At 40.6% G+C, this 6,122-nt stretch overlaps 1 non-coding gene across 1 annotated transcript; it reads left to right on the top strand.

The window, feature by feature from the left end:
• The first annotated feature begins 2,084 nt into the window (after window positions 1-2,084).
• LOC119296465 lies at window positions 2,085-2,192 on the top strand. The gene has a single exon (XR_005145232.1). It is a non-coding gene; the product is annotated as a small nucleolar RNA R71 (small nucleolar RNA).
• The last annotated feature ends 3,930 nt before the right edge of the window (window positions 2,193-6,122 follow it).

Raw genomic sequence — 6,122 nt, 5'->3', positions numbered from 1 at the left:
TGTACTAGGGATTTGAGCACTCAAAACTAATAACTTTCACTAATTTCAGCAAAGCAAGCAATATGTAGATCACTAGTTTACATGGCATTCAACAATCAGTTCGCATATTCTCATCAAGCACCATATGTCAAATAAAATTTAGTGGGGCAACATTTAAGACATGGCTTAAGAAACCCAAATAACATTTGATTTCAGCATGTATCAATGGATGATATACTCGGAATGGGTCATGAAACAGCTCACCGGGTTTTTATAGGAAGTAGCACTCGCTCGACACTCTCTAAACTGCAACTCTTCTCCTTTGCTTCCTCGTGCATTGTGACTCCTCTCCTATTGCTTCCCTATCCTCATGCCTGCTCCAGCTTCTCTCTTCATGTGTGCTCCTTGCTTCTCCTCATCCCCATGCCATGGGTCCACCGGGATCGCAGGGAATGTCATCTCGAACTTGGTCAGCATGTAGTGATTCGTGCACAAGCAAGAACCTGAAAGAGCACTCAATGAAAGAGACAATGCAAGTGGTAGGGATAATACCCTCCAAGTCATCAATTGAATATCCAATTACATAAGCATAGCTATAAAGCACATGTTTAGGATGGTAGAAATCAGCAAAGTCAACACTAACATGAGGATGATATTTTTCATTAAGCTCAAGACTAGCATAAGAATGATATGTTTCATTAAGCATAGGTCTAGCATGAGGAAAGTAATTGTGATCATCATTAATGTGAGTAATGCCACTAACAGGGTATATATGATCATATCCAAACAAATACTTTTTCAAATCTACTTTAACAGATGGCATCATGCAATGCAAGATAGAAGCAAAGGAATCATAAGGACGCATGTCATCAAGAGGATTGGGTAAACCTGACACATCATGCTCTGGTATGACAATAGGCAAATGAATCTCATGTTCTTTATCTTCATCTACGGCAGCTTCTTGTACTTCTTCAGGAGTAGTAGATGATGAGTCTTCAACTTGATCACTTGGGAATTGCAGCTCTTGATCATCTTGTTCCTTGTCTTCTTGTAAATCTTCTTCAAGTTGAGGACGCTCTTCCTCTGGATCTTCTATGGTGCTACTACCAGCAACACTTAATTGAGTCTGAAGTATCCCCATCTCTGAATATTCACTAACATGATCTGGTAGGGGTGCTGAGATCACTACCTCGCTGTCTTTCTGAGCAATGTTCTCCTCATCACCATCACTGCTAAGTTTCAACAGTGACACTGATGACTTCCACCAGTCATGCAGCTCAGCAACACGTGGGATCTTCTCAGGATATTGAAGTATCAACTCTTCTAAATTTGACTCAACCTCTTGTATCTCTCTCCTTGGAATGTCTCCGACTTGCTTAGTTGTATGTGCAGGAGTTGGAATCTCATCTTCACTATTCTTATCTGAGATACTCTCTTTAACTGTGATAGAGGCAACCACCGGTGGAGCTAATGATTTCTTCTTGACAAATAGCCCAGATACCGTTGTAACACAAGTGTGGGCAATTGGTGACACGACTAAATTCCACCAGTCACATAGTTGACTAACACAAGTGAATTTCTCCATATCTTGCTGTCTCAACTTAGCATCAATCAGAGTAGGTTCCTCATAAACATCTTCTTGCAACTTTGACTCATTCTGGATAGTTTCATTGCCATGAGGTGTTGGATCTGCTATTGTGGTTTCCATCTGATCTACAGTAGTTTCATCATCTTGAAAAATATCATAATCATCATCAAGGATAATTGAAGTAAGATCAATCTTTCTATATGGAGGATCTAATTCAGTTCTGAAATGTTGTTGTCCCCAGAATGAAACATGCTGGTTTTGAATATTAGGCACCATGGATGATTTCTGTTCACTTATGGAACAAACAACTTCTGATTGCACGAGGCTTGCAACCTTCGGATTTGAACTAGGCCTTTCATAACCCCATTGCATTTGGTGGAAGGCAATGCTCTCAATGAGAATAATTGCACCCTCGACAGTCTTGTTCATGATTGTTCCACCAGCAGACATATCAATAAGATCTCTTGAAGCATGTGTCAGCCCTCTATAGAATATCTGAAGCACTAACCAATCCTTTTGCCCATGATTAGGACATTTTCTAAGCAAATACTTATATCTCTCCCAAGCTGCATACAAGCTCTCACTACCATCTTGCGCAAAACTGAGGATCTGGTCACGGATTGCAGCTTGCTTGTAAAGTGGAAAATATCAATGCAGGAAAGCTTGTGAAATATCACCCCAAGTGTATGATCTTGATGGCAAGGAATAGTACCAGTCCTTAGCAGCATCTCTGAGAGAGAATGTGAACAACATACACTTGATAGCATCTTGGGAAATGCCATGATACTGGACTGTATTGGCATACTCCAGAACATTACTAATGTGCTCATGAGGGTCTTCATTGGGTAATCCTCTAAACTGATTCTGCAAGACGAGAGCAATAAGTCCAGGCCTCAACTCAAAATTTTCGGCCTCAATAGATGGCCAAATTGGCCCTGTCATCGTGTCCACACTACTTGGCAACCAAAGATCACGTACTAAAGCCATATGTTCAAGTGCAACTGTCAATCAGCAGACAAATAATAAGATATCCTACACACGCTCACAAACATCAAACATTGGTGAGAGGGTTAGTATCCTAATAAGCCGAAGCAACAAAAAGTAAAAAGGTAAAAGAAACACAAAAATAAATTTGACTGGAAATTTAAACAAAAAATATACTAAGCCTAGTCTATAGCTTCGCACAATCGCTCGACGCTAGTCCCCGACAACGGCGCCAAATTGATCGATTATAAGTACAGCGGGATATTTCGCCCGAACTGCGAGTGTCGTGTTCCCCACAGGGACTAGGCGACGGCGACTATGTTCGGCTAAATCTAGGTAACACAATATTGGGTGGTGAAAGCAGAATATTAAGTCAAGACTAACTAAGATCATCAACAAAGGAAAAGACACCGAAGCAAACGAAGATGAAGATTATCTTCGCTTTGTCTTTTTGGTATTTTCATATTATTTTAGAAACTAAAATACACACACAAGACATCATCATCGATAGAAAGGAAGTACCAATATATGATCACAAATATAACTATTAGTTATATATAAGAAGAAAAGCACAGAACAAAGATAATGGGACAAGGACAGAAATGTTTAATACCACAGAATTATATATATCACACAGGTATTACAAACTGAAAATTACTACCGCTACTACAACACATAGGGGATATATATAGCTAATTATTGAGCATACAAACTGAGTGATACATGCCACGATCCAGTTCACACATCCACAAATAAAGCATAAGTCTGAAACTGAACAAGTAGGTTACTAACACTTAACAAATCTGAATGTTACACATCATATATGTCTCAAGTTATTTCGGAGAGAGATATAGCAGCCACAAGGGTTCAGGTTCAGAGAAGAAATAGAGGCAGCAGGGGGTTGAGAAGGAGCAGCAGCAGGGGGCGTGAGAAGAGAGCTTCAGCAAGGATGCAGCACCAGTTTTGGTGAGAAGAGGACAGCAACAGTTTTGGTGAGAAGAGAGAGGTTGAGAGGAGGAGCAAGAGCAGCGAGGCAAGGGAAGGAGAGCAGCAGCAAGGGGCGCAAGAAGAAGAAGCAGCATGTCACGTTGAGAGAAGGGGCATGAGGGATGAGCAGCAGCGGGTGAAGAGAGAAGAAGAGCAGCAGCAACGAGATTCAAAGAAGAAGAAGGGGAGCAGAGGAAGTGGAGTAGCAGCAGTAGGGACGAGGGGGAAAGCAGCAACAGTTGGAGGCGCGTGGGAGATTAGACGCCGGCGACCCCAATGGCTGGTCCAGGGCGTGAGTAGCAAGGGGAAGCAGCTGGGAGAGGTGGATGGGTGGTGTGGCGCTGGTGGATGGAGGTGATGGTGGTACTGGGTGCTGTTGGTGTAGTGGATGGAGGCTGCTGGCGCACCACCATGCCGTCCTGGCCGTGGCGGCGGCCGGAGGTGGAGAAGGAGGGATGAGGGAGAGAGATGTGTGCCAGGCCCAAAGGGGAGTGATGGTTGCCGCTAGGGATTTGATCCCCCTCCTCTGATCTGCCACTTTTGCTCTTTTGCCATTCTACTTCTCTTCTTTCTTCACAAGATGATCCCTCCAACTTTAGCTTGGCCCCTCTGGTTACTTATTTTCTTCACGGTAGGGTCCCTCCGTAAATTACAGCAACCATAGTTTCTTGACACTCTCCATTATAGAAGGATTTTGGGCCTTTTCACCCTTTTCTGCAGAACATGGAGGAGTGTTGTAAATGTAGCATAATGGGGGTATTGGAGTATTTCTTAAGTAAATAATGTGAAAATATGATTACAATAGGATGCAAAAAGGCTAAAAAGATTATATGAAGAAATGCTCTATCAATATTGCACCTGTATCACCATCTCTTCGCTGAAGTAGTGCACCTATACAGTTTAACATTGTATTGGGTGTGTTGGGGACACAAGAGACTCTTTGTTATTTTGTTGCAGGGTTGTTTGAGAGAGACCATCTTCATCCTACGCCTCCCACGGATTGATAAACCTTAGGTCGTCCACTTGAGGGAAATTTGCTACTGTCCTACAAACCTGTGCACTTGCAGGCCCAACAGCGTCTACAAGAAGAAGGTTGTGTAGTAGACACTAAGCTCTTTTCTAGCGCCGTTGCCGGGGAGGCTAGGTACAGCGCACTCACTCACACCCCGTCAACTAAGCTCTTTTCTAGCGCCATTGCTGGTGAGGTGAGTGCTTGAAGGTATATCTTTAGATCTTGCAATCAGATCTTTTTGTTTCTTTTTTTATCACTAGTTTAGTTTATAAAAGAAAACTACAAAAAAATGGAGCTAGGCTTGTCTCATACGCTTCGTCTTTTTAATATCTTTCGTGAGAATGATGGAAAGGAAAATTGTGCTCAAGTGCTAGAAGAAGAATTACATAGAATGCTTGGCATGAAAAATGTGAATGATGAGCATGATTGCAATGTTATTAGTATGAATTCCTTGAATATCCATGATGCTAATGATATGCAAAGCCACAAGCTTGGGGAAGCTATGTTTGATGAAGATGATATTTTTTCTCCCCCAAGTTTTGATAAGCAAATTTATTATGATTAAAGCATGTCTCCTATTTATGATGATTATATTGATGAAAGTGGGTTCGGAAGAGTGTCAACTTTAGGAAGTAGTGATCCCACTATTTTGGAGGATGTTGAATCTTATTGTGATGAACATGAAAGTGGATTTGGAAGAGTATCAACTTTATTTAGTGATGATTCCACTATTTTGGAAGAGGTTCCAATTGATTATGAGAACAAAGTTGCTATCTATGATGATTATTGTGATTACTTGTATGCTATTAGGAATAATGATAACCATGAAACTTGTCATCATGATTTTAGTTTTCAAATAGATTATGCTTCACATGATAGTTATTTTATTGAGTTTACTCCCACTATTATTCATGAGAAGAATTTTGCTTATGTGGAGAGCAATAAATTTTCTATGCTTGTAGATAATGAAAATAATGCTTTAGGTGCTGGTCATATTGTTGAATTCATTCATGATGCTACTGAAAATTATTATGAGAGAGGAACATATGCTTGTAGGAATTGCAATAATGTCAAGTTTCCTCCCTTTGTGCTTCAAGTTTTGAACTTATGCTTGTGTTACCTTCCTATGCTAGCTAATTATTGTTCCCATAAGTTGTTTGCTCACAAAATCCCTATGCATAGGAAGTGGGTTAGACTTAAATGTGCTAGTCATATGCTTCATGATGCTCCCGTTATGTTTCAATTCTTATCTTTTATGTGAGCATCATTGCCATCATCATGCCTAGCTAGAAAGGCCTTAAAGAAAAGCGCTTGTTGGGAGACAAGCCAATATTTACCCTTACTGTTTTTGTGTGTCCACATGATTATGCTACTGTAGTAATCATGTTTTATAGCTTTTGTTTCAATAAAGTGCCAAGTAAGACCTTTAGGATAACTTATGGTGATAGTTGTGTTGATCCTGCTGAAAATAAGAAACTTTTGCACCCAGTAACTTAGTTTTGTTAATTCACAGAAACGTGCTTCTGATCTGATTCTTTTTGCTCTGGATTTTTCACAAATTGCTTAGTACTT

This window comes from Triticum dicoccoides, chromosome 4B (assembly GCF_002162155.2).
Source record: "Triticum dicoccoides isolate Atlit2015 ecotype Zavitan chromosome 4B, WEW_v2.0, whole genome shotgun sequence".
NCBI classification, from domain to species: domain Eukaryota; kingdom Viridiplantae; phylum Streptophyta; class Magnoliopsida; order Poales; family Poaceae; genus Triticum; species Triticum dicoccoides.
The sequence above is the reverse complement of the archived record's forward strand: the minus strand, read 5'-3'. Positions and strand labels throughout refer to the sequence as shown.